Source organism: Telmatherina bonti (assembly GCF_933228915.1).
Source record: "Telmatherina bonti genome assembly, chromosome: 3".
Taxonomy (NCBI): Eukaryota; Metazoa; Chordata; class Actinopteri; order Atheriniformes; family Telmatherinidae; genus Telmatherina; species Telmatherina bonti.
The window spans coordinates 28,980,590-29,003,879 of NC_136621.1; the positions used below are offsets into that span (position 1 = coordinate 28,980,590).

The 23,290-nt window shown below is 38.2% G+C and overlaps 1 protein-coding gene across 1 annotated transcript in view; it reads left to right on the top strand.

Moving 5' to 3' along the window:
* Positions 1-23,290, top strand: part of inpp4b (inositol polyphosphate-4-phosphatase type II B) — a gene marked incomplete at both ends in the record, with an annotated part of 159,999 nt that overhangs the window by 36,679 nt on the left and 100,030 nt on the right. The gene's annotated exons all lie outside the window — the stretch shown is intronic.

Genomic DNA, 23,290 nt, shown 5'->3' on the forward strand with positions numbered 1-23,290 from the left:
TTAGCCATGTGCCAGTTCTAGTTCTGCATGTGTCAGGCAGTGTAAGTACTGTATCCTAATCTACAGCTTTAGTTTCCAGATAGACCACACAAATTGTACATGGTGTTTTAGCCAGTTATGTGTATGCATGTATGCACAGTACGCAAAGTAAGGTTAGTTAGATTATGTCCACTCAGTGTCTTATCTCACATTTCTTTCTTTTTTTAAAATTTTTTTATAAAAGGTAATTTTCAACTCTTCCCTTAGGATAATTGAAATAGTAGCAATAATGGGATACTATAGAGCCATTCATACCATTGCAAGTGAAGTGTATGCAGTACTACTTTATATTATGTTACTTGAGTATACAAACACAACCATATGTGACAGGCAACTTTTGATAATAACTGTGTAGAAGTAAAGCCCAGAGATATAGGGGGAAGTCATTTATTGGGGTGGTGAAGGGGAATCAGAAGACAGTAATGGACCCTTTTTACCGTAAGAATCAATACGGCATCTAAATCACTATCATGTGTGAAGCAGTATTATTAGTCTTCACATCCAGGGTTTTTAGTTCATCCTGTTTTCACCCCCAGTCATCGCATGCTTCCTCTTGGTCAGGAGTCTACTACTTCAGTTTTCCACTCAGCTCTTCGCAATGCATCATTTTAAGATTAGTGGGGCTACCCCAGCACATAATGTACCAGTCACAGAATGAGCCATTATAGCAACTCAAAAAATCTCAGTGAAGCTTTCCAAGTTAAATATGTTATACTGCAGCTTATTTTACCTTCTAAGCATAAAGTTTTCCAAACCATCATTAATTACTGGTGGCATTTATTTTAAAGTATCTTGACAGGAAAGATGCAGAGAGAGAGAAGGGGGGATACAAATAGCACAGGGCCTCAAACCAGGGCTTGAACTTGGAACAGCCTCTGTACATTTGGCACCTGCTTAATTAGCTGAGCAACCAAGTGTCCCAGCAAAGTACTTTTAATACTTAACATTAATTAAGCATGTTTAGTACAATGCTAGAGTGACAAAAGTCAAAGCAAAAGAAGAGAAAATTCAAAAAGCATTGTCAAGATCATATTTAAACAAGACTGGTCTTGAACATTATTGTACTTGGAATAATGTGTTTATCCCCCCTCTTCCCACAGTTAAAGACCCATGTCAGCTTATGACATCCTAGAATAACAAACTGTTGCTCATTCTTGTAATTTGAGTGACACTATAAACTATTACAAGGTATACATACCTCCTGTATGGGTTATTAGACTTTGAGAAAACAAGTATGAAAGGAAAGGTGCAATGCCTACCATATATAATAATTTGCAGGAAAAATATGTTGAAGAAAGAAAAACCTTTTATTTATTTTAACTACCTTGTGAGGAATGACATTGGCTTGTGTGTCTCATATTCATTTAAATGTTTGAGTTTGGCCTTGAAACACAGCCCCAGATGAAATATAGTTAAAAAGGGAAAACAGTAGTTTGATTCCATAGTTAGGTGTTGAATATGCATGTTGAACAACACCCAAGTGAGCTTAGCGCTGTATAAACTCTCCATTCATTTCCTGCCTCCTTCCTTGGAGCATCTCTTTTATTGTTTTGTCTGCTGCCACCAGAGATTTCATAAACACTCTGCCTGGCAAACTCATGTCTGAGTAAAGAGATCCTTGAGTGTTGCTTACATTTTCCACTGAATCTACAACTCACTTTGTTAAAAAAAGCATAACCAAAAACAAACTTTGAGCAAGCTGATGTCCTGAATTTCATGACCAAGCACGAAATTGAAGATTTCATATAATTGACTACACAGTTTTTTGGGTTTTTTTCTGCCTGTCTTTCATGTGTCCTTCACTCATTGTTGGTTAGTTGTTTCTGAATAGTGCCTATCAGCCTGTGGAGAATATCCCTGACACAGAATACAACATTTCAATCAGGCCTAGCCTGCAGAGTTAATGCTCAAGGCTGAACCAACAACCTAAAAAGTTGGGTCCTGTCGAGCATACTTTCATACTCCTTCACTCATCTCAACATCCCCCTGCTGCTCAAAAAAAAAAGAAAAACTTTTGACTTCCTACATCCTCCTCCAAACCTAAATAATGAAATATATATGTGTACATATATATATATATATATATATATATATATATATATATATATAATATGTTTTTATATAATTTAAAGAATTCTTCTCTTGGCACCAGTGATCGTGTCCCTTGGTTGACATCTCTCGCCTGGGCAAGGTGTGTCTTATTCGAGATTCCTTAAGTGACACAGGCATGACCCTGAGCATGAGGTGGTACATTGCATTTTTCAGTTTCAAGTGGTAGATTGGAAATCACTCAATCAAGACTCAGTCATTTAATGTTTTGTTTTCTATCAAGGTTGAATATGGGAGTTGTTTTAGCTGTATTTGTGCGTGTTACAAATCAACTGTCACAAGTTTTACATATCACTTTCAGCTTTTGGAAGCAGATGTTGTGCCATGAGCAGATTCACTGCAGTGGAAAACAGAACAGCACATATGGTAGAAACTGAATAAACGGAAAACAACAAGCACATATACCATTTTGTATGATATCTAGTGTCATCTATCATCATATCTACCAGGAGAAAAAGAGAAGTTGGAACTAAAATTTTGAGGGTGTAAGAAGCTGATAGGAGGTTCATAGATGACTGCTTAAACATGGGCAGAGGACTGGAGGATTTCATAGAAGGATGATTTCCTTCTGCCTCTGGCTTCCCATTTAGATATTCTAAGATGACACTGGCTGCATGCTCATGAATATTTGAGAACACAGACATGGTTGAAAGACTGATACGTGGGAAAGAGATTTGAGGAGGAGTTTGAGCGAGTTAGGTTCCTCAGGTGTAAGTGATCTCACTCTCAAGCCTGTCCGTCACGTGGTGTCTTGTCTTTCTTACTTCTGCAACTCCATTTTGAATGGATCCCAGGAGCAATAAATCCATGTTGCTCTTGGATTCTGAGCCCCCTGATCAGGAAATATTCTTTGTGATGGAGAAGAATCATACGCTAGTTAGATCACCTAATTTAGAGCAATTTTATCATGTATTCAGCTAAATATTGAAGTGCACTAAGTCAGGAACACTCAAGCATGAGTAATAAGCAGAATTTTGTCTGAAGCATTGTTTAAATGAGACATCACTCGCAGCTATGGTTCATTTTCTGCAAGGTAGCAAGTACAGTTTTTTCCCATTAAGTTCTAGCTATAAAACCACTTTTATTTGTGCTGGAAATGAGAACAATTTAGGATTCTTGGACTGAATTTCAGTATGCAGTCATTATCTTCAAAGTACATGAAAAATCTGAGCATGGCTTATCTCTGAGTGGTATGGTAGGACTAAGAGGCTCGAGTCAAAAGCAAATATGTGTACTGGGTGCATCACATTTGCGCTTACTTACCTTGTGAGGGGTTTTAAAGCCAGACTGCTAATGACAGACATGGTTTTGTGTGCAAACCTTTTAATGGGTATTCTTATGGTATAAAAAGAAGTGGCAGACACTCCTCAAAGACATTTTCTCTCTAATCATAGTGTTATTTATGCTGCTATTGCTCTCTTCACTATGAACCTATGTGTGCCACAGTCTTCAATGTGCAATCCTTTAACTGACGGTGGTGAGAGATTTTCATTGATTTTTATTTTTTTAAGCATAACAGTATGAAAAACAAAACACTTTAAGTAAATGGGAAGACAGAGTATCTCATAAAGCAGTGATAAGATGCACTGTATAGCCAAAAAAGAACCACCACCTGAATTTAACTACAGTACAAGGCTCCTATTATTATTATTGAATGGGAGATTATCTTTCAGTTGCCAGTAATTTTTTAATCCCACTTGATGAAATGAATAACTTCTAATTTGTTAAACAACCCTGTGGAAAGACACATCCATGGTAATAGAAAAGATATTTGTATAAAAGTGTGTACAGCTTGTGGTGGGCCGGCTTGTACAATGGGATCTACTTTCCGAGAATAAACGCACATGTGTCTTCAGTTTTCATTTAAAATTTTTAGATTTTATCAATAAAAAGTAACATTTCTTCCTAATTACCACATAATTATAATAACATTAAACATTCATCAGTATAACAGGGATGTGTTTGATGTTCTGGAAAATCCATCCTGCAACTTTTATGTTTCAGATTTTTAGGGTGCGACGGTACGCTAAAATCACAGTTTGGTACGTACTTTGGCTTTGGCGTCACAGTTTGGTACTTTTTCAGCACAGTGAGGGTAAATATGTAAAACATAAAACAGTTTTTTTGGTGTAAACAGGAACGTTTTTAATGACATTTACAATGAAACCAAAAACAAAAGAAAACAACTTGTTGTAAATTTATAAATAAAAACATGCCCCCTCTATTTTAATGGATAGTACCTGTACATACATATTATAAGGGAGGGATTTCAAGAGAAAAATAAAGATAAATCACTTTAATTTGTAGAGATATTATTTTAATTTACAGTGCAATGTTTTCTTTTAAAAGTAAAAGTTTAATTTCTTGTATGCTGTAAAATATAAAGTAATATATGATTATTTGAAATAATAATATGATTATTGTTTGAAAATACAACAGTCATTAAAATTGGCTTCTGGAAATTACCTGAAATTGTCTCGTGACCCCACATTGTGTTTCATTATAGCCCTTGCAAATTGTCATTCCTCCACCTGATATTAGGATGGTTTGAGTGGCAGATATTACCTACATCTCAGGAGGCAGTTTGAACAGCCGCTGCTTCGTGGTGAATTGTCACTCCAATTATGAACTGCTGAAGTATGGAGAATCCCAGCCTCACTTAATCTTGCCCCGTCAATAATCATGATGTGTAAAAGATGGTGAGTTGACATATTTTTGGCATAGCTGCTTGGTTTTAGCTGGATAAGTGTCAATGTGGTGGGTATTTTCTGTAAGTGCAAGAGTTTACTGCCAGAAAAAAAAGAAGGGAGAGCAGAGAAATGAGAGCAGACAGCGAAACAGAGCAGACAGTAAGAGCAAAGGGGAACACACAAAAAAACTCAAACATACACACAGAAAAATGCATTTTTACAAGAACCAATCTAAGAAATAACCAAGATAGGTCTTAGTAGTGATTGGGTGGACGGCTCAGTAGTGATAACCCATCAGAGTAACAGTCCTCAGATAAGGACCAGCTTTTGTCTGATGGCCTCTTTGCTTCCTTTGCTGTCATTGTGGCAATTTCAGCCAATGTCAAAAGAGCTGACAAGTAATGTTAAAGACTGCAATACAAATTTAGTTAAATGTAGACATGTCTCTTCTTTCTTTACTCCCTTGCTGTCATATTGTCATTTCCCTTGCTATATTTCTCTTTGTTTTTTAGCGAGGTGAACTTATGTCAATGCAGCAAACACCAAAGTTAACGTAATGTGTTTTTTACGTGCAGTAACAGCAGTTTGTCAATTTTAAAAATTAGTTTAAATGTAAGATTTTATTCTTTCCTCAGTAAAATAAATGGTATTTTCTTTTGGACTTTATTTTGCAGAATTATTCCATGCAACCATTTTAAAGCTCTTAACTGAGGAGACATGTTTTTTAATTTTATGTGCTTGGATGAATTATGCCCTCACAGAAAATACTGTATTGAGCAACAGTTTTCACTCATGATTTGTTGAGTGTTTTTACTAAAACCAGTTATTCATGGTTGTAGCAACAATTATGCACCCAGTCCAATGTTGACTTTACATACAAAACATTTTGCAATAACAGAAAAAGCACCTTTCAGCTGCCTTCTCCTTCACCCACAGTAATGTTGATTAAAAAAAAAAAACCCACAGCTGAGAATAACTTGGAGTTGACTACCAGCTGTGTGATTAATGGACACTCAGCTCCACATCATGTGCCACAGTAGCATACATCTGATCCGTAAGAAGATCCTCCGACACAGCTGGGGTTAAGACTTTTTTTTAAGAGAGAAGAGGCAATGCTCCTAAAATGTACAGCAGATTTATTCTGTTGAGTTTAAGGGTCGAGTAAGTGACCTTCCTTAAGACAAAAGGGAAGGCTGCATCGTAGGTTAAATGTTAGCAGCATTTTGGCAGATCAGCAGGAACTTTCTACTGTCTACACAGCAGGCTTTGTACTGAGTTGGAGTCAAGACCCTTTGGAAAATACTCAGTATGAATTTCCAGGTAAAGTGCCAGAAAACAAATAAGAGTGTAAAATGTACTCAGGGTCTGAATTTCAGGTATGTTTCACAAGCTAAGTGTGAACCATTGTCATAGCTTCTGTAGGCTGATGATGAAAAGAGCCTATTTCACCCATCACATGGCTGAAAAATACAGCCGGTAATGCCATCTGTGTAATGGCAGTTAAGAGGAAGAAATAGAAAAGCGACATTGTAGTAATTCACAAATACACCTACTGAAAGCTACATATAATGGCATCATTCAAAAGCCAAAAACCTGTAGAGAGAAAGTAGCTACCCCATAAAGACACAGCAATGCGCAAGCAGTATCAAAGGTTCTTTATTTGCAGTGATTGAGTGAAACAGTCTTGGCTTTCAAAGTACAACTTTGATGAGTGGAAACAAGTACTCATGTTTGGAAGGGAACGAACAGCAGTTTAAAGTAAAACTTCCACCATTTCCATCTGGCTGTGATTTATGTTCATTTACAGTATGTTAACTTAGTTTTACTTTCCACATCCTACTGCAGCAAGAGTTCATTGAAGTGAACTTTCAGTTGCTGCTCAAATGTAGGGAGTGCTTCTCTTTAATCTGCACGATAGCCATGAGGCATCACCGTCTCTTCTGAAATTCTCTTTCATAAATTCTCCTTTTTTCAGCCTAGTTTGACTTAAACTCCCCTGTGCTCAAGCAGCAAGGAGAGAGGAACTAGTTTTGCTTTCCACTCCCTGATATTTGGTGATGCTTTCACTTTGGCACAAGGGTAGTGAAATTTATCTTGCTTGTAGACAGTCTGCAAATCAACCTCATCATTAAAGAAGCCATGGCAGCTTTTAATATTATAGATTCACATTATAAACTTAATGGCACACCTCCAAAGTCTGAATGGGATTTGCCTTTAATAAGATGGATAACTTTGACATAGTAATGAATTAAAGCTCTTCTTCAGCAGGAAGCTCCGTACAGATACAGCATGATTGCCCACCTCTAAAACCATGGCAATTTTTTAAGAAAACAATGAAAATCCTATTAACTTTAGTGCACATGAATGAATTGGAATCCTGCACATGACAGTTGAGGTTGGATGAAATGGTCCTTCTCCCTGGAGGACAGAGATTAAACAAACTAAAGCATTTTTATTGACAATGACCACTCACTCTGTCATGTCAGATTAACACTACATATGTCTCACTTCTTAAAAGCCCTATGGAACAGCCAAACATGTCTGTCTGGAGGGATGTGTGAAAACTCAATTACGTTTAATTCTTCTGAAATGTTTGCTGAAAGTTGTCGCAAATATTATTGTTTTTGGTTTAGAATTGAAATCAAGTGGTTAAACAGTTTTATGGTATTCACAAGCAGAAGTATTAAAACGTGCTTCGATAAAGTGACTTATTGTACCAGTAAATGTTTACAGTTGTTCAAAACTAAATGGGCTCTAGGATTTGTTGTTAGTGTATGCAGTCATTCGTGAAAATAGTTCTTGGAATAGTGCACAGTCATTAAAAGCAACCAACTAAATCTAAGCAGAGAAGTTAATTACTCATAAAACCTGCTGAGCAGATGTGTTTTGCTGTCTCCACTCGGAGACGCCTCTTCTTTTCAGTGTAAAGCCGCAAGTTTACATGAGCACCAGTCAGTGGTTTGTGGTTGATACAGAAACATCAAAAGAAAAACTCACTGATGCTCGACAGTTTAATACCTATTAATTATTTCTTTTTTTTAATGTAGAAAATTTGATTTTGTACAATGCAAAATTCACTGTTTTTGGGGGGAAAAAAATCTCTTTTTCTTTATGGTCATACATCAGAGAGACATGTGAATTCTCCCAGAAACCTTTTGGCACATGACACTCATAAAACTGGCATAAAACTAGTCACTAAAAAACTATGTTCAGTGGAACATACTTCCTTTGTTTGGGAGTAAACCAGTAAAAGACATTCTTGAGTCGTATCTCTTGCTTTTTCCCCTTCTTGCTCTCTTTCCTTTGCTGAATCGTTGGTGATGTGGCAGTGTGTTGTGTGTTTATATCCACAGCTACCGTGTGACGTGGTGCATAAAGTGAAACTCAGCTGCAATGTCATGATGGAGCATCCTAGAAAAAAAAAAGGTGTGAAAAGCAGTTTCTCAGCACTCTGGAAGCCACTGGGTGGTTAAAGCTTCAGAAATGTACATAACAGATGTCCCTGTGGCATCAAATGAGTCCTGAATGCAGCGTTTTAAGATTGGAAAAGGGCTTGTAAAAATGCAAGGTCAATGACAGAGAAATTTGCCACCAACAGAAACACCTATTTTTAACTGTGTCTAATGTAAGAACGCGCTGAGCTTTTAAACTGCAGTACTGGCTTTGTTTGATAGGTGGAGCACCATTTTGGATAAGTGACGCGTTAATAGGCAAATAGAACCAGACATTATTTTAAAGTTTTACTCAGAGCACAGTCATTGGCTGTTTCTCAATTCAGGGTCTGCACACTTCCAAGTGCAGATCAGTCAGCTACATACGTCATAGTGCTGTTCAAATTCAAAGGCTCCTCCTAGTCCTCTCTCCCAGTCTCTTGCACTTCGTTTGGCTCCAGATTACCTTAAAACAAAGGCCACAAGCGATGCATCCTATGCGCCCTCTCTTATCCCAAAACTCATTGCGCTCCTGATAGAAAAGAATGAGCAGCAGAATGCCGGTGTAGGTACCACACCAGCAAGACCGTTTATTTATTTATTTTAATGTATATACACACACATATTTGTCACAGCAGACAAGCTGGGAGGACAGCGGTATTGTGTCCAATAACCACAAATGAATTTCATTACAGTCATCCTCAAATGTCTTTGTCCCCTGTCATTAAAGAAAAGGCTGAGTTTATTACAGTCACTCAGATAACTAGAGACTGAAAAAAAGGAATAATAATAAAAACTTTGCTAAATTATAATGCAGTGATAACACACTGTTTTGTCATTTAACTGAGTTAAAGAAAAAACAAATAAGCAAACAAATCTGTCCTGGACAAATTAGAGCATTTTACTGATGAACAGTGGGACACAATACCTGTCAACAGGTGCAGAAGTCTGACTGGAAGGAACAGAAAACACCTGACTGTACTGGAAACATCAAAGGATTCTTTAAAAAATATTAGTTTATGAGTGATGTAACATATATTATTTCATCATATTTGTTTGCTTTTTAAAAAAATCTTTCTTTTGAACCAAAATTAGAAAATAATGCCATGATTTTCATAAAACTTTTATTTATTTAATACTTTTGTCAATTTAAGCTTATTTCCCAGGCAGCTGTTTTCTCCTTCTTTAATGGGAGGGTATGAATACATATGAGGATGACTGTAGATTTGTCTAACAAGGATTATTTTCAACTGAAGTCAACGTCCGCTTGACAGGATGAGCTGTCAGCCAGAGGAGAGCTCATCTGGTTGCCTCCTCCATGTTTGTAATTTAATCACAAAGAAAACTGGAAAAAAAAAAAAAACAAATTTAAATTACTGGCACCAATTTCTGTCATTTAAAAAATATTTTCATGCTTTTTGTGCAAGAATGGGAACGGGAATTAAATAAACTTGGCATATGTAGTTGCTAGGCAACGGAGGACTGGAGCACTATGAGTAATTCTCGTACACTAGATTGACCGTCTCATTTTACTTACAGTAAGCACACTCAGTTGTGTGCAGACGAAGTAGAATAGTTCATAGCTTATGTAGTCTGCCCACCTGGAAGACCCTGAATTGAGAAACAGCCATTGTTGCACCTGATGTCACTTGATCCATTTACAGATGAATTTTATCAGGAATAATTTTGTCTACTGACAGCCATTGTCCATTCACAACTGTGTGAAGTCATTTTGATGTCCATCTTTGTCAGTAATTTTTAAAAAAAGCTGTGGTATAAGAATTAATCTTAATGTATTCAATTTCGGCAAAATATCCATTAGAGGCCAAAACACAACAGTTTATAATTATAGAAAGTCTCCCAACTTTTGCCATCAGTTTTCCATGAAGGGAAGTTGAGTATAGGGGAGTTTCATAAAACTCAATTTATATTCTGTTCTGTGCCAGCCACCTTTTACATCTATTTGTCTTCTGCTCTGCATGCTGTACATTAAACAAGCTGAATTCCAACTAATGCTTTTCTCATTCCCATATTTTTTTCCTGTCTCTCTTGTCAGATGGCATGACAAGTCAAAAATTATGCCTGAAAATTGACTTTAAGACAACATGTCAACATGCAGTCTCTGAAATAATTTCTAGACTTTTGCTTAGCTCTGATAGTATTTTCATAACAGAGGTGTCATTTGAATAGTTTCAAACCAATATATATCCAGTTATTGTGCCTAAATTTACCTGTGCAACTTTCTCCCAGACAGAAAGTTAGGAATGACAAAGCCTGAGTGTATCACACTTGTATCACACTTGCTTACAAAATGTCAATAACAGATAATTAATAGGCAATCCTTGATGAGTTTCTATCACATATTCAAATAGTGAACTTTTTTATTCACAAACTAAAAATTATGCAGTATTTTCTTGATGTAAAAGCTGCCCGCACTTCCATAGGATTGATTAAAGAAGCTGAGATGTTGGGGATCAAACATCAAGATAAATACTGGTGTCACATTTGTGCAACCAATATGCCAAAACAACTTTTGGGTATGGCACACGCTGGAGAAACCTGGAGAAAAACCCAACCCAACCCAACCCTGCCTAAAAAAGGTCAATTGATACAATTTTTTAGACCAGGGGTCTCCAACTCTGGTCCTGTTGAGCGACCATCCTGGAGGTTTTAGTGTTTCCCTGCTGTGACACACCTGACTCAAATCAATGGTTCATCACCAGGCAGGTGCAGAAGATGACAACTAGTTGTTGGAGAACCTTTTCATTTGGATCAAGTGTGTTGATCCAGAGTAACACCAAAACATGCAGGATGACAACTCATGCGGACCAGAGTTGGAGATCCCTGGTATAGACAATGTAAAGCAACATCATCTAGTTTTTCGAAACGCTAAACCAAACAACTATTAAACCAGCTTTGTATTAAATGCACACATGAGAGCACCACCTGTCTCCTAATGCAGCTCTAAACAGAAAAGTGATGTTTAGACACCCTTAGTTTAATGTGCATAAACAGTAAGCAGATTTAAGTCTTACATTTTAGAAGAATACATTGACTTTTAAGTTTTATCCATAGAGTGCAAACAAAAAGGTGGACGGAGCCTACATGAAGTCAGCTGTAGGTTTTTGAAGAGCTGAACTGAAGCTCAGTGGGTGGTTCCCATCACCACTATCTTGGCAGTGTCACACTTGTCAACACTCCAGGAAAATATAATAATGGGAAAATAGGTGGAGCTGGGAGGGGGTGCTGCGAGTGTTGGGGTGGATGATTGACATCCATCAAACTCTGAGCTGCCTGTAGCTAAGAGCTAACCCAGAGCTAACCTGCTAAGGGAGGGAGGTGCGCCAAAGCCAAGACATGCTGTTACACAAAACCGCAATTGCTGCCTTCTTGATATCAGCTACCTGTCAATCAAAAGGATTGACACCATTATGAATTTCTTGAAAGTAAAGTTGACCTCTTAAACCTAATTTTTTTTTTCAGGCTTTGAACATGTTTATTTTAACATGGGAGTCTATGAGGATTGACTGCCTTTTGGTGCCCCTATTGGATGATTAGGGAACTGCAATTTCTGGCACTTAATAGGCTTCACTTAAAATGGCCTGAGGTTGCTGCTTGGTTATCTTGAACTAAACTGATAAAAAGATGCTCAGAAAAGAATTAAATTAGGAAGATTAAACTGCTTTTGTTAAGTGATTATCAATACCATTAAATACTGTATATTAAGGAACTATATGTTCTACTGTGCATGCAGCTCACACTATGCTTTCTCTGCGTGCAGCCGGCATGCCAGTAGCACCAAGTAAGCATTTGATGCTGAACTGAACCTTTCCAAGAAGTCCAGTTTTTGTCATAACCTCTCCCAAAACCTTTCTGTGTATATTCCTACTCCAATCTTCTCAAGGTGGGATTTGTCTGGATCGATTTCATAATACATTATTCATTTGAGAATTTAATCAAATCTCTTCTTCACCAATCAGGCCTACCTAGACCTCTCATAACCCTCCATCACCTCTCGCACCATTTTATTGGTGATTGTTAGTGTCACCTGCAAAAGCAGATTATCAGCTAAATAAATTACTGGGTCATGGGTGAATTAGATGCTCTGCTAACTGTAATATTTATATATTTTTTTACCTTCAGGGAAAAGAAGCTAACTGAAACTTAATGCAAATTTTACTCTTTTTTTTTTTTTTGAGAGAGAAAAAGGGAGAAAAAGTGCTTGAGAAAATCCCCTTTCAGTTGCCTTCCCATGGGTTTCTGCAGTGTAATGGTTGCCTTTGAGAGAGACACTGGTGGAAAGTGCTGATGCTTGTTGGCTGTGTGTTTGTGTAAAGGCAGCTATTTCCATGGCTAACTGAGCCACTGATGAGCTTGCCAGCGAGGCTTGTGTCTTACACAGTGTGTGAGCAAAACCACAAGCAGTATAAGTAACTGTGTGTTTGTGTAAATGGGAGTGTGGCCTGCAGTCACACTGTGTGAGCACAATTAAAATCTGATTGTTCAATTCATATAGATGTAATTCAGCATTTCACAACTGTAGTTCATAAGTTACTTTTTGACCTGTCACAGTTTGCAAACATATTAGTATAGCTGTTTTTGTTAATCTGTCTTTTGAATTTATTTGGTAGTGAAGAAATGATATATTTTGCTCCTTTCCACCAGCCTTCACCCCAGAGAACTGAAGAGTAAAGGAGTGTGGAGCAGAACGATTTTTGTCACTGCGCTGTTTTGTTTTGTTTGTGCAGATGGAATTATGTGATAATCAGAAATCAGCCAACAGTGTTTCCCCTCTGCACATACAAAAAGGGTGGGAAGACATTTTCTCCTTCCCCTCGGAAATACAAATATATTTGTTTTGATCTTATCACTATTTATGAAAGTACACAGCACACATACACAAACTTCTTTCTAGGTCTACCCATGTGCAATCTTAGTCACCAAGGACAAATTCTGCTTTTACTTAAACATTATGTACAAAAGATTCTTGTCTTTCTTCTTAAACTCACAAATAAGTCATTTAGACAAGTAATATGACTTGTATGTGCAATAAAACAAAATTATTTAGTTCTGTGGCAATTTCCCCATGTGGCATTCATTACATAGGTGTTGGGACTCATCTTTGGAAAGACTCTGGTATCAAACTGGAAGTGAAGGACCACAGGGATATAATAAAGAGCTAATTTAACACAACCAGACTTTGTTTATGTTAGCTTATTTGAATAAATCTAAATCCACTTTTTATTGCTAATGGGTACTATAACACTGATTATGATCTGTTTTAAGATTTCCTCTTGAAATTCTGTGCCCTCATCTAAAATGAGTCTTTTATTCTTTTAATCTGACAATTATTCTGAACAAGATGCACTAATCACCTGGCACATTGTTAATAAAAAGAGCAGGTTGAATGAAAATCTAGAAATTTGGTTGGTACATTCATACATTCATTCATACATACATAATTTCATGGCAGTTACGTCTAAATTCTTGTGCTTTTAACCTGTTAAGATGAGCACTTTGCTTTTATAGGGACTCATACCAACACGTAAAATCACATTATTTGTCTAAATCAAAGCGAAACTGTCTAAGCTGCAACTTCTCTTGCTACAGCATTGCCCAAAATGACTAGAAGAATAAACACAGGAGGAAAAAGAAAAAAACTGGACTCCTCAATTGGCCAAGACAGAAAACTGAAATCCTTCCCATTCAACCATTTCAAACCTAAATCTGTCATGAAATGACGGAGGAAACAAGGTGGGAAGAATGAAGAATGAAGAAGAATGAAGTACTGATGATCACTGGAGGCAGATGACGATAGAACAAATAATTATAAGACAAAAAACAGCTGACGGCTACTCAACACAACTAACAAACACTTGAAAACTAAGAACTGACTGGAATAATTGACAGAGTCCCACCTTCCAAACACATGCACTCGCAATGGATTGGCCATGAAGAAGTGAAAACCTCTGCATACACACAGAGGCGCTGATTACAACATGGAAAGCAAGTGTGTCAGTTGATTACCAGAAGCAGGGAACAGAAAATAAAACAGACACAATTTAAAAAAAGGGTGAAATAACTCAAAATAAAACAAACTAAACAGAAATTAGAAGTAAGTAAAGACCAGAAAGCTACATAGATAGCAACAGAACGAGAATAGAAACCCACAGATCATGACAAGAATGGTTTTGACAAGATGCTGTCTGTTACGAACAGCGCATGTGGTTGGCATGTTTCTAGATGCAATGAGCTGTAGGTCACTTTTGGTTCAGTGGATAGTTCATTTGCTTCCATACTGTAAGCCATGGGTGCCCGAGTCCAGTCCTCAGCAGCTACAGCCTGCAACTTTTAGATGGATCCATTTTCCACCAAACCTGAAAACCCTCATCTGCATGTCATGTGACTCAATAGAGACCAGGCAATAAGCTTTGTTGGTATTTAGACATGGAGTGGGTCAAATATTTTATGCTTTGAGGATGTCAATGACTTAACATTGCACTGTGATTCAGTTTGGCCATTAAAATATCATTTTACCAGAATTTAAATGTGGTATTTCAGTTTCACTTCTTATTAGTCTGACTTCTGTCTGGGATATCATCAAAAAAAGTAATCAGCAGATTATGGTGCTTCACTTGCTTTATATATTTACTGAACCTTTGTTTTTATTAAGTAGATGCTTCAGATCAAATTATCACTTTTCACCTTGCAAGTATGGCAGCACTAACACAAATGACACATGACAGCATATCATACCTTACAAAATTATAACACACTTTAAAAAATTTGGGAAAAAAAAATAGAAACAAAGAACATTTACCAGGTCAAAGCATATCATACAGCAAAGCACCTGCACAATCCCATATCTACCATCAACTTGTCTATGACAAGAATGCTAACTGGAAGCTAATAAGAAGCTCATTTAATTTTCCCAGAACTGAGTTGTGAGCAAAGAGGCAGACCTGGAATGCCAGATTATGGGATGGGTTGTGTTTGTTAGCAAAGTAAATGTGAAGCTATGGAGCAAGTAGTTCAATAATAGCTTCATTGATAAAAATGTACCAGTAAAAAACAGTCAAAATGGTATGAGGTGGTACAAATGACTGAAAGCACTGATTAAAAGCTAAGTGCACAATAAGTTACCATGTGCTTTTGCCAAGGTAAAAGTAAGCGTTCGTTATGAGCGTTAACATTGGGATTGTTATGAGGCTGTACATCCACAAGAGGGAAGTGTAGAGTTCACCGTTCATTTTCTAATTTAGATGACAGTTTAAGGCAACAACAAACAATGTTACAGTGGAGGACAAATGATGATGCCCATTCTCACAGAGAGACATGAAAGACTAGCACAGTAGGTGGTGATGGACTGTTAGCCCACTGGATACATTGTGGTTTTGTCTTCTTTGCTCTTTTCGCTGGTTGCGTGACACTGTCCCCACTTTTTCTTGCAGAACTGCTCTGTTTGCTGCATCTTGGGTACACATCTGCAAGCTCCAAAAATGGATTAGAATATGCACAAAGACATATGGAGAGGATGGAATGGCAGCTCTATATATGTGTCTGTGTACCTAACGTTGACAAAACAAAAACAGAAAAACTTTTCAGAAAGAAAATCTAAACAAAAACACAAATATTTCAGAGAACACAAAGAACAAAAATACTAAATCTCAGCAAGCACAACAGAACAAAAGTGGGAATTCATTTCAGAAGAACAAAAACAAAACAACACTTCAAAAAATACAAAAGGAAAACTGAATTAATTAGAAACATTTTTTAAAGCACACACAATGACAAAGACTGCATTCTTTCCCCGTCCCTGAACTGGAATAAGCCGTGTTGGAAACTAAATAGTAACAGTAGAAGAAACAGAAAATGGAAAATAATCAGCAAAATACATTTAAAAACACTGCCGATACTGGGAACCAGATTGAATGAGTGGCTAAAGTAGCTGCATCTTTCACACCAGATAAAACACTGCTATCAAGTGCACAGAGTAACAGAAGCCAGAGCTCACATAAGGCTGTAATTATCTTCTGATACCCCACAGCACAAATTTACAGTGAATATGGGAGTGATATGAAAGCAGTTTGTCTGTTAGTAAAATATTGTCCACCCACACAAATCTCATGTCTTGCTATGTTTTCCAGCAAATTCTACAGTTTGTGTTTGAATCCTGCGCTCTGAGGGGTAAATCCTCCCTGGAACAGAGCGTATATTGTAGCCTCGGGTTACGGCTCAGAGTTCCAACATGTATGTTCAGCAAGAATGCACCAAACACTGGATTTGACTGAAGTCGCTGAAGATCAGACTCGCTAGATCTTCTGGCGCATCAATCTCTGTCTTTCTGCCTGTCTTGGCTGTTAACCACCTCTGGGTTGCACCAATGATCTCTATAATTGTCTCTCACTCTTCAAAGGGAGCTAAGAGTTGGTTTGATCCGAGCTGTTTACTTTTACAGCCCCTATAGCCCTGCTCTCTAAAGAAGAGAGCTATCAACCACTTCAGGCATGAGCTAGCATATTACACCACCATTATTGCGTGTTTGTGTATGCAAGTCTGTGTGTGTGTGTGAAAGTTGGTAGAATGCAGGGAACCCAGCTTTTATTGTCTGTAGCCTCAGGGTGAGTTTGCAGCTTCTTGATGTTACACAAAGCCAAGAGAATGCAATCTGCATACTTCTTTTTCTGTCCACAGGTATAGGTGAATTAATTAGGAACCAGTACACTATAAAGTGTCTCTATTATTTCTTAATATTATGTACTAAGTTATAGTTTGAGAAACACTTTTTCTGATAGCAGGCACCAAAGGCTTTACCAAAAGCGAGTTGATGCACAAACAGGATGTTGTTTTGGTGCTGATAAGAAATGTATCCTTTCCCCCACTCTGCATGCATCATCTTTACTCGCTGCTTTTGTGGGTCTCAGTTAGAAGTGCAGAGTCACATGAGGGGAAGTTCTAAACCACAGCCTGTATCAGTTCAAGCTGATAGCAGCTTTAATGTGAGTTGCTAAGAAAAAAAAAGACTGAACAAGACTGTTGCAGATAGCAACGGTATGATCACATGGTTCTGCTTGCATGAAGCAATATGTCCAAATGGCTGCAAGTGTGCTGGGATTATTCAAATGCAGCACTCAAGTAAATAGTAAGGAATTTGACTGAGGCAGTACAGCCTTTAGACCTGCTAGTCATGTTTACAGTGAATGTGTGTGTGTATGTGTGTGTGTGAAGGAGGCCTTGATTTTTATCACCTTGTCTGCAGTGGGCTTTACTGTTAAAGTTTATGAAGCAAAGCAGAGTATTGGGGGAAGGCATTGGTAGTTTTCCTCCAGTGTACCAAGCCAGTGTCCGCAATTTTGCTCATGTGACAGATACATGTGAACTAAAGAATCTTATCTTCTATTGACTGGTACTTAAGCTCATCTTTATCATTCACTGAACCCTGTGTAGTGCCTTCTTGGATGCTTTTGTCTGAAAACGCTGGTCTCCTCTGAGTTGGCAGGGCACCAAAGAGTCTGAACCTGATGAAGTAAGCAAGAGCAGAAGGAGGGCGATGTGAAAGACTAATAGAGTGGTAGGAAGGGATTCTTGTTCAGGAGCAAGCATTGACAAGCTGAAGAATGCACTTGAGCAGGTATGAATGTTGAGCCTGTGTTGCTATTTCTTTGCTCCCTTAGTGACACAGTGTCACGGATCCTGTGCAGGCTTACACACTTTTGCAGGTTACAGTGAAATAAACGTATCCAGTGTTGTGCAGCGTTTATTGTACGTGGCTTTCTATATTTCTGTCAGTAACCACAGAGGACAACATTTTTAAAGAAGCTTAACTCAAACAACTTCTCAGTAAGTATTTATCTTTCATAATTAAAATGGTGATAAAACAAAACTCTTATTTTTTTTAACAGATTAAGAACATGCATTTCGCTATGAGACAAGAACATATAGAAAGTTTAATTTAGTTTGTGCTGCATGAACGCACAGTGTTTTGAAGCTGTGGGATTTTGTCAAGCAATCTATTGGGGTGCATAAGAATTTAGACTTGATCATCAATTGAAAAGCAAATTCTGCCGTCTCAGCCTGTCCTGTTGTATAAAACAGATGACAGAAGTTAGTCACAAGAAACTGCAGAATTTATTCAGATGAAAATGTCCAGCTTAAAAAAATATGGTGGCTTCAGTTCTATTATGTCAAAGATCAAATAATAAATTGGAAAATGTTTACATTTGTTGCATTTTTTGTACCAGTAAGCTGCAATCCTCAACCAGTTAGGTATTTAAACTGCCAAATCAGCTCAGGAGGAAGAGCAGTCCTCTTTCAACTGGAAGTCAAATCTAGGCTTCTCCTGACTATATGCCAAAGTGTCTTTAGGCAAGACACTGAACCAAGTTGCCCCCCAATGTGCCTATTGGGGTGTGAGTGTGTGGGATGAGTGTGCGTGTGTGTAAGTATACTTTTAATACGGATATAAGTGTGTCATTGAAAGTTAATATTGGCATTACCTTAATATCAAGATATTGATCTGGTTTTCAATATAATATATGCAAATACTGTTTTGTTTTGTTTTTTTTCCTGTTTTTGTGTTTTCCTGGTGCTTTTACTCCTCTTCATGATTTTGTCTGAGAGTCCCATGTTGTCATGGCAATTTACTCTTGGTAACTCCACAGTTAGATTAAAAAAAAAAAAAATTATCGCTGAAATATATGAACAGCCATGAAAAGCTACGCCAATTAGGAGCCCACATCCACACACATACACATTCATACACACAATAATCTCACCATAGCTGAAAGAGATGAAAGTTTTTCTTTGTTTTATCAAAGCTAAACCCAAAGGCATTCGCCTCTCCTGTCTCAGTTTCATGTTTGCGCAACAAGACAGATTTGATTTACAGCGGATGCATTTGGTTCCTTTGATTAAGTCTAAAAGTTATTCATAAGTAAAAAATAGCACAAATGATTAATACGGTGTGCAAAAGAAAGAAAGAACCTAAAAGAATACATCAAAAGTGTTTTCTATCTAAGTAAAAATCGGTATTGTTAAATTCAGATGAGTCCACCACCAACTTCTTGGAGAATGTGCACACTTGCAAACAAAAACACATCACCTTAGGACTAACATGAGAAGCATAAAAAGAAAGGTACACAACTTGCTGGTATTTCCACACACAGCCCAACTGGGACCGTTGAAAATCATTTAATAACTGATATTATCAGCCTTACTATTACTTTATAAACTCAAAGCAGAATTTAGCTTTAGGAATGACATTATCCAGTGTTGAAGTAGCCTGTTTGAATGGGCCATATATACTACATTTTGAAATTATGGCACATATTCCTTTTAAATCCTTTTCTTTGCTGAAAATTAAAATGAAAGGCTTTAAATTGAATCTTTCAGGCTATTAGACTCAAAGGACAAAGTTGCCTTGCTAGCATCTGCAAGGCAACAAACAGGCTCTCTCCTGTCTTGCCAACACAGCTTAAACCAGACCCCACAGGCTACGGACACAAAACTTCCAATGTGTTTGCTAAAAATGATGTTGGCAGTGGATCCATTGTGCCCTCTGGACCTTGGGGTGAAGGCTTTTTGGTTTTTAGTTGAATTCTCTCGCACACTGGCTCTGCAGAGTTTAAACACTTAAGGCTCCGCAGTGGGTTTTTCAAGCTGATTTTGTATCAGAGGAGAGGGGTCCCTACTGTCTTATGTGTGTGTTCTTGCCTGAAATAATCAATGTTTTCTTAGCTGATACAAACTGTTGTATATTTTGTCATATTCAAGCCAACACAGGGAAAAATTGTTTACCCACTCATGTAATCTCACTTCAGTTAGTGCAGTACAATGAGCAAAGAGCCTCATGAGCTCAGGTCTGGTCTTTTTCTATCCTCTTCACCAGATCAAAAGCTGGGGGAATGAGGTCAAGGTAGACAACCATGAAAAGAATTCAAGGACAATGTGTCAGGTAGATGGTTAAGAATGAGAGAGCCATTTCACCCGGGGAATACACAAACCACTGCTTTTGTCTGTGCTCATCCAGGTTTGGGGTAGCTGATTATTTGAGGCCCCTTGTTGCTTCAGCTAACAGTGGCATTTGTTTTTATCACCTTAACACAGCCCATCACATCTGCCACCTACAGATTAATGCAAGAATTAGACATGTGGCTGTATTTAGGTTTCAGCTATGAGTGCAGCTTAGATAATGCTAAAAGAAGAAGCGGCAACAAAAGAGTCTTGAGGCTTCGCATTTGTCAGCCAAAGGTTGCACACACTTTCACTTCAGAAGGCAACTTTTTTGCTCTTGTGGTGGAAAATACTCTGGTCTTGAGAAGTTGTAATACATCTAAGAGTCAACTGTAACTCATAACAATTTTCCCCAACACTCTCCGTGCTGAATGGTAAGAAAATCCCTACTTGTCTGTGTGTGCTTTTCAGGAACTTACATTTTGAATGTTTCAAGATGTGTCAAACATTTTGAACTTCAAAGTACAGCATTACATGTGCCTCATCGCAGGGTGCTTGATTCATAGTTTGAAGGAGCTTTGATCTTTAGGTCTTCATACATGTAATGCATCTCTGTTTCTGCAAGACTGAAACTAATTCCTTTTGTAAGCTCAATAGGGTGATGCAGCAAAAAAAGAAAAGTCACAATACATGCTGGTTATTGCTGAAAAACAAAAGAGCATGAACTATAATTGTGTAAATGGACATGGAAACTGCAGCAGAGAGCATAAATGTTTCATTCATCAGAATAAGATATTTGTGAGCTGACTCGGAGGCATCTCTGACCATCTTTTGGCAGATGTAAATTCATGTTGCTTCTGACTTTAACTTGGTACTCGGGTCATCAGTCCTGATAATAAATAAACGAAAGAAATAGACTTTCCACTCACAGTAGATGCAAGCTGCCATATTAGGAAAGGTTCATTTGCCAGAACCATAACATAGAATTAGTCAATATATTTTTACCCAAACTGTGTGTACTTAAATGTTAAGTGTCCTGGTGGGTGTGCACATGTAGGTGGGCTGAAGTGATTGCATGCACCTCTCATTGTGTTTGGTTGTGTACCTGCTTGGGGTGATAAGGGCCAATGTGCCGCGGGTCTTTGTTCTGCAAGAATTACTCATTCCCACTGGCAGCAGGGGTAAATTAAAACCTGCTTAATCCAAGGTTTGAGTCCAGATAAGTAAAACCTTAGCTTGGTGTGTCTGGCTTTGCTGAGGATCTGCTTGCCATTTGTGTGTGTGTTTGTGTGTTTCTTTATTTTTTTTTTCTCAGCTGCAGCTGCACATGGTGAATATATGATTTGAAATGCATAGACATCAGTGTCTCATGAAGCCTCTTGTGTGATCCTCAAGTTTGTCATTGTGTGTTTTGAAGTATTTATCTGTATGCAAACACACACCTACACATGTACTCTGCACCATGCGGTTGGAATTCATGTTTATTCAAGTGGCCATATCAAGTGTTTCTCATCCTGTTAACCATCTGAGTCGCAGGCTGCAGTCGAGGTGTGACAGACAAGTCTGTCTTTGTATTCTTTTATATCTCACTCCTCTTTTCTTTGTTGCTATCTTGGTTCTCTACCCATTAATTGTCTGTCTTCCTTCCTTTCTGCTTCTTCCTCTTCTGTGTTGTTCTTACCCCCTCCTCTGCTGCTTGTATGTGTCGGCTTCCTCCCTCCTCACTTGTGACTCCCTCTTCCTCCTCCTCTCTTTCTCACTGGTCTCGCTTACCGTCACGCCAACCACAGCAGCAACAGCAGTAGCGCCAGCAGCTCACTCTAGCCACTTCTCAGTCTCAGCGAAGGCTGCAGTGTGTACGTTTGAGTGTGTGTGTGTGTGTGTGTGTGTGTATGTGTGCGGGATTGATGTGTTTCAGTATTTACACTGCATGAATCAGCCAGTGTGCCTGCTGCTCTTTAAAGAGCGACTAAGACACATATATGGAGTAACTCTGATCGAGGACTGGGGAAATATATGTGAGAGGACCGTCCTGGAGCTCATTAAGAGGAAGAAGGAAGACATCACATCACTTGTTCCTCTCTGTGTTCTGTTTTTCAGTCTGTCTTTTTGTGTCAGACCCTCCTCAACTCTGTTCAACCTCTCACTGTTTTACTGGCTTACTCGTTTGGACTCTAAGACAAAACTGTAAGTGGATTTTCTCCTGTGTGTGTGTTTTGAGATTTAATTTCTGCTTTGACTGGATGTCATGACATATATGATGACTTAATCAGGCCAGTTTGTAGAGCTGTATTTATAGAGAGGGAGAAGTGCATTCATGCAGACACTGCTGACCTCTGTGGTATAAACTTATTAATAATGTCAAAGTTAATACACTCAATTGGTATAATTTAATGAATGCATAATTGTCACCGGTTTACCATTCAGAGAAAATATAATTTGTTGGTGCAGCATGTTAATGGGTGTCCTCTCCTCCAGGTAATCTCAGAAGTTTGTAGGGGTGAGACTGAGAAGAAATGATTGAGCGAGGGTTCGTGTGCCTCTGTGTGTGTGCGCCTCACTTTGTCACCCCAGGCAGGAAGAAAATCAATAGATCTACAGCTCGAGTTGGACCGTTTACCTCTGCCAAGTGATGAACAGACACTGTGGCCTTCAAGCGTCCACAGATGAGAGCTTGGGTTTGCCTGTGAATGCGCAGTGTGGTAGCGTTGCCTGCTCCTGTAGTTTATTTATTTTATTGCTTATACTTTCCAAATGTTTTTAGAGCTCTTTTGTGTCAGATTTGGACCAAGCATCGCTTAAAAATGTCCAGCTGTGTTCTTAAAAACCAGGGAAGGAGTTTCTTGTAAAGTTTTTCTTGTGGCGCTAAACTTGCAGGACCAACAAAACCAATCAAGGGAATGAGTAAGAGCGAGTGAAAAGACACTCGGAAAAGAAGTAGAGAGGCAGAGGATGTAAGATAGGAACAGAGGAAGACCATCATAATCAATCCTCTGTGATCCTGGAAGAGCATCATTTGTCTTCTTTTCTCACTCTACTCCTCCTCCTGCTGCCATCTTTCTCTCATTT